Genomic DNA, 13,752 nt, shown 5'->3' on the forward strand with positions numbered 1-13,752 from the left:
TCAAATCGGCTCTACCTGCGGCTCCCTGAGAGAGGGAGTTGGTGTTGAATGCAATACAAAAATTGTATTTTCAACAGGTAGTGGTCAAGGTTCCTCTACTGCAGAAAGGAAAGGGTTATTACTCAACCCTGTTTGTGGTTCCGAAACCGGACGGTTCGGTCAGACCCATTTTGAATTTAAAATCCCTGAACCTATACTTGAAAAGGTTCAAATTCAAGATGGAATAGCTCAGGGCAGTCATCGCCAGCCTGGAAGGGGGGGATTTTATGGTTTCCCTGGACATAAAGGATGCATACCTTCATGTTCCAATATTTCCTCCTCATCAGGCATTCCTGAGATTTCCTGTACAAAATTGTCATTACCAATTTCAGATGTTGCCGTTTGGGCTTTCAACGGCCCGAGGATTTTCACCAAGGTAATGGCGGAAATGATGGTGCTCCTGCACAAGCGAGGGGGTCACAATTATCCCATACTTGGACAATCTCCTCATAAAAGCGAGATCTCGGGAGAAGTTACTGGACAACGTGTCTCTGTCTTTGAAGGTGTTACAGCAACCCGGCTGGATTCTCAATATCCCGAAGTCAAAGTTGGTTCCTACGGAGCATCTGACCTTCTTGGGCTTGATTCTGGACACAGACCAGAAGAAGGTTTTTCTTCCAATGGAAAAAGCTCAGGAACTCATGACTCTGGTCAGGAACCTATTGAAGCCAAAACAGGTGTCAGTGCATCACTGCACTCAAGTCCTGGGGAAAATGGTGGCATCGTACGAAGCCATTCCCTTCGGCAGGTTCCATGCGAGGACCTTCCAATGGGACCTACTGGACAAGTGGACCGGGTCACATCTACAAATGCATCAGAGGATCACCCTGTCCACCAGAGCAAGGGTGTCTCTGCTGTGGTGGCTGCAGAGTGCTCACCTCCTAAAGGGTCGCAGGTTCGGCATTCAGGACTGGATCCTGGTGACCACAGACGCAAGTCTATGAGGTTGGGGAGCAGTCACACAGGGAAGAAATTTCCAAGGTCTATGGTCGAGTCTAGAGACTTGTCTCCACATCAATATCCTGGAGTTGAGGGCCATATACAACGCCCCCCGGCGTCAAGCGGAGGCATTACTTCGCGACAAACCAGTTCTGATTCAGTCGGACAATGTCACCGCAGTAGCTCATGTAAACCGCCAAGGCAGCACAAGGAGCAAGGTGGCAATGGCGGAAGCCACCAGGATTCTTCGCTGGGCGGAAAATCATGTAAGCGCACTGTCAGCAGTGTTCATTCTGGGAGTGGACAACTGGGAAGCAGACTTCCTCAGCAGACACGACCTGCATCCGGGAGAGTGGGGACTTCATCAGGAAGTCTTTGCGCAGATCGCAGGTCGGTGGGAACTGCCCCAGATAGACATGATGGCGTCCGGTCTCAACACAAAGTTAAAAAGGTATTGCGCCAGGTCAAGAGATCCTCAGGCGATAGCTGTGGATGCCCTGGTGACACCGTGGGTGTTTCGGTCGGTCTATGTGTTTCCTCCTCTTCCTCTTATACCCAAGGTGTTGAGAATAATAAGACAAAGAAGAGTGAGAACAATCCTCATTGTTCCAGATTGGCCACGAAGGACTTGGTATCTGGATCTACAGGAATTGCTCACAGAAGATCCGTGGCCTCTTCCTCTAAGACAGGACCTGCTGCAGCAGGGGCCCTGTCTGTTCCAAGACTTACCGAGGCTGCGTTTGACGGCATGGCGGTTGAACGCCGGATCCTAGCGGAAAAAGGTATTCCGGATGAGGTCATTCCTACATTAATAAAGGCTAGGAAGGACGTGACATCAAAACATTATCACCGAATATGGAGAAAATATGTTTCTTGGTGTGAGGCCAGGAATGCTTCACTTCCTGCAAACTGGAGTGAATTTGGGCCTAAAATTAGGCTCCATAAAAGTTCAGATTTCGGCCTTATCCATTTTCTTTCAAAAGGAATTGGCCTCTTTACCTGAAGTACAGACCTTTGTAAAGGGAGTACTACATATTCAGCCTCCTTTTGTACCTCCGGTGGCGCCTTGGGACCTTAACGTGGTGTTAAGTTTCCTTAAGTCACATTGGTTTGAACCACTCAAAACGGAGGAGTTAAATTATCTCACTTGGAAGGTGGTCATGTTGTTAGCCTTGGCTTCGGCTAGGCGAGTTTCGGAATTGGCGGCTTTATCACATAAAAGCCCCTATCGGGTTTTCCATATGGATAGAGCGGAGTTGTGGACCTGTCCTCAATTCCTACCTAAGGTGGTCTCATCCTTTCATATGAATCAACCTATTGTTGTGCCTGTGGCTACTCGTGACTTGGAGGATTCTGAGTCCCTTGATGTGGTCAGGGCTTTGAAAATTTACGTGGCCAGAACGGCTAGGATCAGAAAAACTTGTTGTATTCAGCCAACAAGGTTGGCGGCCCTGCTTCAAAGCAGACTATTGCTCGCTGGATCTGTAACACGATCCAGCAAGTGCATTCTACGGCAGGATTGCCGTTGCCAAAATCGGTTAAGGCCCATTCCACTAGGAATGTGGGCTCGTCTTGGGCGGCTGCCCGAGGGGTCTCGGCACTACAGCTGTGCCGAGCTGCTACTTGGTCGGGGTCAAACACCTTTGCAAAGTTTTATAAGTTTGATACCCTGGCTGAGGAGGACCTCATGTTTGCTCAATCGGTGCTGCAGAGTTATCCGCACTCTCCCGCCCGTTTGGGAGCTTTGGGATAATCCCCATGGTCCTTACGGAGTCCCAGCATCCTCTAGGATGTTAGAGAAAATAAGATTTTAAACCTACCGGTAAATCTTTTTCTCGTAGTCCGTAGAGGATGCTGGGCGCCCGTCCCAAGTGCGGACTACTTCTGCAAGACTTGTATATAGTTATTGCTTAAATAAGGGTTATGTTATAGTTTCATCGGTTTTGGACCGGAACTATATTGTTTTTCATACTGTTAACTGGGGACGGGCCTGGTGTCATGGCAGCGTTATATAGACGACGTGCTTTTTGTGTGGAGGGGTGATAATGCTTCCCTCAATATTTTTTGCGATGAGCTTAATACCAATGATATGTCAATTAAACTCACGTTCACTACCAGTGATGTGGAGGTTTCCTTTCTGGATCTGAGTGTCTATATTGCCAATGGGAAGGTTAACACCAAAACATATAGGAAAATCACAGACTCAAATGGCTTTATAGATAGAACAAGTGAGCACCATGCGAACCTGCTGGATGGGATTCCATTCAGCCAGTTTGCAAGAATTAAAAGGAATTGCACAGATACACAGATCTGTGATCAACAGCTCGACGAGATCTCAGACAGGTTTACTAAGAAAGGTTATTCCTCCAGCTTATTGGAGAAAGCAAGATCTAAAGTATCCAATATAGAGAGAGACACTTTATAAGAAGCTAAAAGTAAATCGGAGTCTAGTAATGAAAAATTCAAGTGGGCCTTCATTAGTCAATTTAATCAGTCTCATAAAGGAATAGAACGTGTTTTCAGATCTAATTGGAACATTCTTAAACAAGATGCAGTTCTTGGACCAATGTTACTACCTGAGAAGCCCGTCTTTGTATATAGAAAGGCGCCATCTCTAAAGGACCAACTTGTCAAGAGCAGTCTAGAAAGTGAATCTAGACAAAGCATAAGAACGAAGGGCTTTCACCGGTGCGGTGATTGCCTGATGTGTAAAACTGTTAAGTCTTCTTCTCGAAAAACAACTGAATTTAAGGTTAATGGCCAGTCGTACCCAATAAGGGAATTTATCACATGCCACTCCAGAAATGTTGTTTACATTCTGGAGTGTGCATGTGGTCTGTATTATGTGGGGAGAACTGGTACATGTGTCAGGGTGAGATGGGCTGAACACATCTACAACATACGTAAAGGCCTGGAAACCCACACAGTTTCCGCACATTTTAAAAAAGTCCATAATACCAAGGAGTGCTTTTTAAAATTGTTTTGTGGAATTCAAATGATCCTCCCTGTCTGGAGAACCAGGGACATAGAAAAAAGACTGGCACAGGCAGAAATGAAGTGGATTTACCGTTTGGGGACCCTTGTACCTAGGGGCCTAAACGGTGAATTTGAACTCAAATGTTTTTTACCTTCATTTTTTGAGTTTCCTCTTTGTCTCTCTCTTCTTTTTATAATCCTTCATAGCATTTAATATTGATTATTTATATTTTGTTTTTATTTTTTTGTCTTTTATATGTATTTACTTGGGATTGAGCCATTGTGCTTGTGGACATTTTATTTATGTCATGGACATTGGTTACTACCCTACGGAAAGGACCGCACGATGGATTCCCGAGTGGAATGCACAAGTGAGCAGGCTTCCGGTATATGTGGAACGCATATGGACCGCAGAGGACTTCCGCTTCCGGCTATGCGTCCGAAAACGGAAGTGCGTCACCGGGTCTTTGCCGATTAGCGGTAACAGACTCCAGCTGAGGACACTCTGCTTTAGGGTTCAAATAGGGGGATTCGAGCCATTCAAACCACGCTTCTGACGAAGGACCAAGGCTCCGAAACGCTCTACGCGTGGCTCGTGTTTCCTGTTGGACTCGTGGGCCTATCTATCCTTCCGGGGGGACCTCTTTGTTGTTTACTGGGAGCCGTGCATCTGGAGCCGGGACCCATGTCCACCTGATACACCTGGTGCTGGAGGTTCTCTCTCTACCATCTGGATTGGTGATATACCCCACTGAGTTTGCGATATGCTGTTTTAATTCTGTCTTTTTGCAAGTGGAACTTTGAAAAATAAATGCTGTCTTCATTTTAAGGACGTCTACACTATATTTGTGTTCTTTGCAAGTATCTCCCAACTTGTCCCCTGGAATAGGGACTAGAGAGATACTTTTTTTTCAGGTGTTCTCGATTATTCTGAACATATCCTAGAAGGACGGTCTGTCATTCCAAGGGACTGAACTTGATGTTTAGTATCGTCAAACTGGCATTTGATTTACCAATATAAAGGGTGAATTATTTTTGCTTATTAAAACCTTTCCACTCATAAAAGGTTTTTTCTGTTTCTCATGGTGGTTGGAGAGCGCTATTATCTGTTACACTATTTTTTCTGTATGCACATACTGTTAACTGGTTAGTTTAACACAAGTTATACGGTGTGATTGGTGTGGCTGGTCTGAATCTTGCCCTTGGATTAACTAAAATCCTTTCCTCGTACTGTCCATCTCCTCTGGGCACAGTTTCTCTAACTGAGGTCTGGAGGAGGGGCATAGAGGGAGGAGCCAGTGCACACCCAGAGTCAAAGTCTTTCTTAAAGTGCCCATGTCTCCTGCGGAGCCCGTCTATCCCCATGGTCCTTACGGAGTCCCAGCATCCTCTACGGACTACGAGAAAAAGATTTACCGGTAGGTTTAAAATCTTATTTTTTTCCCTATCTACAGTGCAGAGACTTGCTGCAGATGCAGTGGCATACCCTCCAACTGTACCTTTTTGGCAGGTACAGTAACTTTTTTTATGGTCTGTACCGATTTTTGGCTCTCCAAACTTCCATTGAAAGTATAGGAAAAGGGGCGTGATCACGTCACTGTACCCGTGGCCATGCCCCCTTTTGGAATTTGTAGCGATTTGTATGTGTAAATTGTTGGAGGGGATGTTGCTGCAGATACAGTGGGCCTTTTTTGGGGTGTGGGCCTGGAGCTGCAGCTCCATTAGCCCCATTGTTAATCCTGCTCTGTGAACACACAGCAGCCAAAGGGCAGAGCCTACCATTGGATGTAACATGTGTGGGAGGGCGTTTCTCACCCAATCAGCTGTGGACTGGGTGTGATAGACCTGCTGCTAACCCAATGAGAGCTTCTAGCCACGCCCAGTGTTATACACGCAGGCACAGAGTCACAGATCTGGGCTATTATATAGGATATATATATATATATATATATATATATATATACACTGCTCAAAAAAATAAAGGGAACACTAAAATAACACATCCTAGATCTGAATGAATAAAATATTCTTATTAAATACTTTGTTCTTTACATAGTTGAATGTGTTGACAACAAAATTACACAAAAATTATCAATGGAAATCAAATTTATTAACCCATGGAGGTCTGGATTTGGAATCACCCTCAAACTTAAAGTGGAAAAACACACTACAGGCTGATCCAACTTTGATGTAATGTCCTTAAAACAAGTCAAAATGAGGCTCAGTAGTGTGTGTGGCCTCCACGTGCCTGTATGACCTCTCTACAACCCACACAAGTGGCTCAGTTAGTGCAGCTCATCCAGGATGGCACATCAATGCGAGCTGTGGCAAGAAGGTTTGCTGTGTCTGTCAGCGTAGTGTCCAGAGCATGGAGGCGCTACCAGGAGACAGGCCAGTACATCAGGAGACGCAGAGTAGGACGTATGAGGGCAACAACCCAGCAGCAGGACCGCTACCTCCGCCTTTGTGCAAGGAGGAACAGGAGGAGCACTGCCAGAGCCCTGCAAAATGACCTCCAGTAAGCCACAAATGTGCATGTGTTTACTCAAACAATCAGAAACAGACTCCATGAGGGTGGTATGAGGGCCCAACGTCCACAGGTGGGGGTTGTGCTTACAGCCCAACACCGTGCAGGATGTTTGGCATTTTCCAGAGAACACCAAGATTGGCAAATTCGCCACTGGCACCCTGTGCTCTTCACAGATGAAAGCAGGTTCTCACTGAGCACATGACAGACGTGACAGAGTCTGGAGATGCCAAGGAGAACGTTCTGCTGCCTGCAACATCCTCCAGCATGACCGGTTTGGAAGTGGGTCAGTAATGGTGTGGGGTGGCATTTCTTTGGGGGGCCGCACAGCCCTCCATGTGCTCGCCAGAGGTAGCCTGACTGCCATTAGGTAACGAGATGAGATCCTCAGACCCCTTGTGAGACCATATGCTGGTGCGGTTGGCCCTGGGTTCCTCCTAATGCAAGACAATGCTAGAACTCATGTGGCTGGAGTGTGTCAGCAGTTCCTGCAAGACGAAGGCATTGATGCTATGGACTGGCCCGCCCGTTCCCCAGACCTGAATCCAATTGATCACATCTGGGACATCATGTCTCGCTCCATCCACCAACAGACTGTCCAGGAGTTGGCGGATGCTTTAGTCCAGGTCTGGGAGGAGATCCCTCAGGAGACCATCCGCACCACATCAGGAGCATGCCCAGGCATTGTAGGGAGGTCATACAGGCACGTGGAGGAGACACACACTACTGAGCCTCATTTTGACTTGTTTTAAGGACATTACATCAAAGTTGGATCAGCCTGTAGTGTGTTTTTCCACTTTAATTTTGAGGGTGACTCCAAATCCAGACCTCCATGCGTTAATAAATTTGATTTCCATTGATAATTTTTGTGTGATTTTGTTGTCAGCACATTCAACTATGTAAAGAACAAAGTATTTAATAAGAATATTTGATTCATTCAGATCTAGGATGTGTTATTTTAGTTTTCCCTTTATTTTTTTGAGCAGTGTATATATATATATATATATATATATATATATATTTATTTATACAGTGTGTTTCGGTCGCGATGGCATGTATAATGTGAACTGGGGCAGGGGGCTATGCACATACAGTGTGTGGCATATAATGTGGGTGTATGAACAGGCAGTGTGGCATATAATGTGGGGACATGCATTGCACAGGCGGTGTGACTGTGGCATACATATAATACAGGTATATATAAATATAAAAAATGTTATTGTTATATTTTTTGTTGGACAAGTTTGGACTAGCTGATGTGAACAACGTGGTCACCGTAATCGGCAGCTTAACAAAATAATGTTGAATGATGCTGAAAATTCTGAAACTTTGCCTGCGACTACTGCATGCAGTGGGAAGGAAACACAGAGATGATTTATAGACACACTTCAGTTATTGTAAAGCTGAAAGAAAGACACAGTGTATTATTTCCAGTAAGGATGGAGTGCTGTATGGAATTATGATGGCTGGAAAAAAACACTAAAAATTTGAAGAGACACCTGAAGATACACCATCTGTCAGTGTTTTCTAAGGTAAATATGACTTGCTGTATGTGTTGACTGATTGATATTTCAATAACATAACATTGCCCAAGGAAAACTGTCATATATTGGCCTGACCTGTATGTACTATGTTAAATTCCAGTTGCACAGGCACAGCAGTGTTGTACAGGGGTCACGAGAAGGAGAATGTGGAAGTGAAGAAAGAGAAACTATGTGTAGAGTGGAGTTGGGAGGACTGTGTAGGCTGGGTATGTAATTAGATAGTTTGTATAGCCTATGTCAGTGGTTCTGGAATTTGATAAGCTTTGGAGTTGAGAGACTAGTAGGAGAGTCTTATTATGTGTGTGGATGGCTGGATATAATCTGTGACAGATTGTAACATAATTTTGACTCAAAACATATTGAAAGTGGAGAACAAAAGGACAATTCAGAGAGTCAAGGATGACACCACATATGCAGCGAGCTTGTAGTGTTTATTGTATAGAGTTAACAACAGTTCAGGGCAGCATTCAGTGATGTGGACCAATACAGATAATAATAATAAATCTGGTGAGGAACATTGTCCACATAGACTGATTATGAAGTAATTCAATGGGCTCGGCTGTACCAATAATATAAAACACTTGTTAATCCTCCAGAATCTGGAGACTATCGCTGTACAGAAAATAGGCTGGGAAAAATATAAACAACAGACAACTCTTACGAATGTGATTGCTTTGACTTCAAAGTACCATCCAGATGCAAAAGAACAACAAACTAAAGAGAGAGCTTTAGCCTTGTGGACAGGTCGTAGTGGTCTGCCAGCCCGGGCAGCATTCTTTGTTATGAGAACCACTCAGTTGAGCTAAATAGCTATAAATTATCATATGATGACATGCATCCTTACGGCTTATTTTTTTTAGAAGTAGTAGTACTACTGTACTACTACTTACTTGTATGAGGATCAACCAGGTTGTATTTTTCTAGTGATTAATTTTTGTATTCCTTAATTAATAATACTGTATTTTTATACAGTTTTATCCATCCTCTCTGAGTCTGGCCCAAAGTTTACTTGCTCTGCTCAACCACTTTTTGTCATGAGAATCACTCAGTTGAGCTAAATAGCTATATATTATCATATGATGATATGCATCCTCACGCCTTAATTTTTTTGAAGTAGTAGTGCTACTGTACTACTACTTATTACTTGTATCAGGATCAACCAGGTTGTATTCTTCTATTGATTGATTTTTTTGTTCTTTAATTAATAATACTTTATTTTTATTACAGTTTTGTCCATCCTCTCTTTGTCGGCTGGCACAAGATTTACTTGCGCATTGCAACAACTCTTTGTCACGAAAATCACTCAGTTGAGCTAAATAGCTATATATTATCATATGATGATATGCATCCTTACAGCTTAATTTGTTTTGCAGAAGTACTGTACTACTACTTGTATCAGTCAGGTTGTATTTTTCTAGTGATTTATTGTATTCTTTAATTAAAATGTGATTTTTTTTATACATTTTTATCAAGCCTCTCTGGCCCTAGAATAGATTTACTTGCAACAAGTTGCAATGCCTGCTGATGCATCACAGGCTTTTGCCTGCCAAGTAGGTACTATTCTGTTGTCATCGTTACAGGGCAACGGGGGGGGGGGGGGAAGGGTCATGAGGGAGAATAAAACAGTTTGTTTTATCAGTATGTATATATACTAGTATGTATATATGTACATTACTTTTGACATCTTGTTGTGTGAACTTAGTGAACTTAAACTAATACTAGTAATTTAATTAAAGAACAATTGTATTCTTGAATTGATATTTGCAGAAAATAAATTACCTGCTGTGAAGGAAATATCATTAGGTTGCACTTGTTTGTTACCTATATTACTAAACACATAGTGAAAGGTATACAAAGTACTCAAGGAAATAATAGAGACATTTTCTTCATTAAACTGCAAAGTTATGGCTAAAACATTGACTAAAATCAGTCTAAAATGCTAACTGGGATCCACTGACTACATCTTGACTAAGACGAAAAGAAAAAAAAGACTAAAATGTGACTTTTAATTTAGTCATATTTTAAGAATTTTAAGAAAGTGACTAAGACTAAAACTAAATTGAAAATCCTTGACAAAATTAACACTGATTAGTTAAGACATATTTTTGTTAGCAAACCAAAAAAGCACACTAATGGGCAAAACCATGTATGACTGCATATGGGCAGATGTAACATGTGCAGACAGAGTTAGCTTTAGGTGGGTTATATTGTTTCTGTGCATTGTAAATGCGGGCTGCTTTATTTTTATACTGCAATTTAGATTTCAGTTTGAACACACCACACCCAAATCTAAATTTCCTCCCACAAATAAACGAAGATGTTGTATTTTAAGAAGACTGAGTTCCAAAAACGGAGTTCACAAAAGAGTTGTCAACTACTGTGAAAGCAAAAAAGATGGCCTTTAAGAAATATAAACAGTCTCAGAATAATAACTACAAAGATGTGTATCTTATCCAAGTGCAACAATGTCCCCTATAGTCACAGGTTGCAGGGATGACAATAAGGGATCTCACCCAGCAAACAGGATCTTGGTGAGCATACTGCCATACAGCAGGAGAGAGGCACCAGCACTTGGAAGCAAGAAGTTGGAAGACCACCACCATGATGATGCCAGATGTAGCCACATGAGCCCTGTAAGCCAGGAGGAGCTTGAGAGTTGTAGTGATTTGCTTGATTTAGATGGAAATACACAGATACACAGCTGATTATGCATCAGAGTGAAAACAGATTGGTAGTTATAGTGGTTTGCATGATTTAAAGGGAAATACACAGATACACAGCTGATTATGTATCAGAGTGAATACAGATTGGGAGCTGTAGTGGTTTACGGGATGTAAATGGGTGATGTAAATGGAAATGTACATATATGTACCTGTGAGATGGAAGATACATATATAATGATCAGTCCCGATTAATGCAGCATAGCTGTTATTTTACTATTTATTTATTTTATTTTATTTATTAATTTTTTTTATATAGCTTAGCCATGGGCATATCTAGAACTTTATGGGCTCAATGGAAAAATCTTGAAAGGGACCCCTCTCCCCCTGTCAATCCAATGCCGCTTAGGGGAGCAAGAGAAAGAGAACAAGGGGAGTGAGAGAGAGAGAGAAAGAGACAAAGAGGTTGTAATGGAGAGAAAGAGATAGAGTATCAGAAAGAGAGAAATAGAGGGGGAGCAAGAAAGACAGAGAGGGAGAAATAGAGGGAGGGGAGCAAGCAACAGAGTTTCAGGGAGGAATAGAGAGAAAGAGGGGAACAAGAGAGAAATAGAGTGTGTCAGAGAGAGAGAGAGTATCAGACAGAAAGAGAGAGTGTGTGTGTCAGGGAGCGAGTGAGAAAGGGAGACAGTGTCAGGGAGAGAGAGATTAGCCCTGAAAAGCCGGCATGAGAGAGAAACAGCCCTGTTTTTACGTGAAAATGGGGCTGTTTCTCACAAAAACACACAGGTTTCACTGAACCTGTGTGTTTTCAGGAGAAAGGGCATTTTTTATGGCCTATCTAAAGGATAGCCTGTAAAAAAAAAACACCTGGTGAAACATCTGAAAATTTCATGAAAAATGTCTGTTTTTTGCACCCAATGCTTTACAGCTACTACTAGGATACTGTTGTATGTGTAGACTGTACAGAGGGGATGCAATTAGTTAGGGAGGCATTGAAGATTATGTGGGTGGGTCTGGAATTTGATAAGCTTCTCTGAAGCGGTGAGTTTCAAGGTTTAGAGACTAGAGGTAAGTCTTATTGTGCGTGGCAGGGCTTTCCACAGAGTGGGTACAGCCCAGATAAAGTCCTGATATTTTGAGTGGAAGCACGTAATGTGTGTGGATGAGAGACGCAGATCTTGTGCAGAGTCAGAGGTCAGGTAGGGAAATATTTTGAGATGAGTGAAGAGATGTCTAGCAAGGAAAATCAGACTCGCAGCTTGTGAGGATACCGGGTTCCAAATCACTCAGTCATGGTGGTAGATGAAAAACCAACAGTGGTTCATTGAACAGAATGGGTTATAAATAGCTCAGCACACTTCTGTGATCCAATTCTACACGACAATCCCTCCTGGAACTCCTGACAGAACATTACTTCTTAGCCAGTCTCCTGCCACTCTCTGACCTTCTCTGTCAGATCTCTCTCCCTCCAGCAGAGCTCACTCCTCTTGTTATACCCTCCCCTGTCTATTCATCACACAAGCTGGTCAGTCAGGAGTGGAGACGAGGTGTCTGGACTCTTGTACACAATGGAGTGCACAGGATCAGATTACCTGCATCTCCATACAGAACCTGTTTACTACATAACCTACTCATCCTAATTACATCTGAGTGTACAGCTAGGGGACTTACATTACAATGAACAAATTTAACTATGTTACTAACACTCTGGCCTAGACGTATTCAGTTAACAATTACATTGAATATATATAATAACCAAATAAACTACATATACCAAATATAACAGATAAAATATAACTGTACAATATAATAATCACACAATACAATACAATATTGCCTAGCATATAACTAATAACATATTGGCAATTGGTGAAGTCCATGTGTAGGACCAGGGCTAGGAAAGTAACCATGTGTCTTTTACCACTGTGTGACACAAAGCGCCGGCTGTGTCATCACGTGTCGTCACACAGCTGCATTGAAAATGGATTGTAGTGGTGCGAGCCTATTTGTAGGAGGACCAGTCAGAAGACTATTGTAATAATCAATGCGGGAGAAAATTAGTGCATGGATTAGAGTTTTTGCTGTATCTTGTGTAAGATATGGCTGTATTTTGGATATGTTTCTTACTGTAGATGTATATAACATGATTTTGAGACAGACTGAATGTGGGGATCACAGGACAGTTCAGAGTCAAGAATGACACCTTATTTTGACTTAATGTTCTTAAAAGAATTTCACACTTTACAATTTCAACAATTAGCATAATTCAATATCAGCCAACCGGCCCCCTCAGCCAATTGCCCCTTAACTGAATGCAAAGCTATTACCAACCAAATGCAATTGTCATCAAGAAAATGTCAGTTAAAAAATCGGTAAAATAATTTGGCAAGTATATAAACTCAGTGATATGGAGCAAATGTCAAATAAATATAAAAAAGAACTCATAAATACAATCACAAACTTCAATCACTCGCCCTCCTTTTTAAAGCCTCAGTCGTTATTCCAATCTTTGTAATTATGCTTTTAATATAATTTTTTTTATTAAAAAATATTAAATTGCATAAAAAGATGAAATACAGTATTTATGTCTTCAGACTCACTTTGGGGAAGATGTACGAAAACTTGAATAAATCAGCTCCTAACTGTCAATTTAGAGGATGTGTTTGATACATGACATAAGCTAATTGGCTGGTACTATAGCTCTCTCCAAGGCTCAGTACAGTACATTTCCCCCTATATATGTAAGGTGTAAATGAGTTTCTACCAGTTTGTAATTTAGGAGAATAAAATGCAATGTCTGATTCAACTCACACAAAAAAAACAGTTGGAAAAACTTTCAGGCACTATTTGTAATTTTCTCTTCATTGCCATCAGGGCCCACAATTCCTTAAAAAGTCATGCAAAGTGTCTGGAATGAGAGACATTCTATACTCACAATTAAACTAAAAAACTAATGACATTTAGTGCACTGAAAGATGTTCTGCCAGTAGAGTTCTAAATATTTGGTGCTTTTCCCAAAGTCAGTTTAGACAAAAATGTCTGAGGGCACTGGTAGTTCACTTAT

This window comes from Pseudophryne corroboree, chromosome 5 (genome assembly GCF_028390025.1).
Source record: "Pseudophryne corroboree isolate aPseCor3 chromosome 5, aPseCor3.hap2, whole genome shotgun sequence".
NCBI lineage: Eukaryota > Metazoa > Chordata > Amphibia > Anura > Myobatrachidae > Pseudophryne > Pseudophryne corroboree.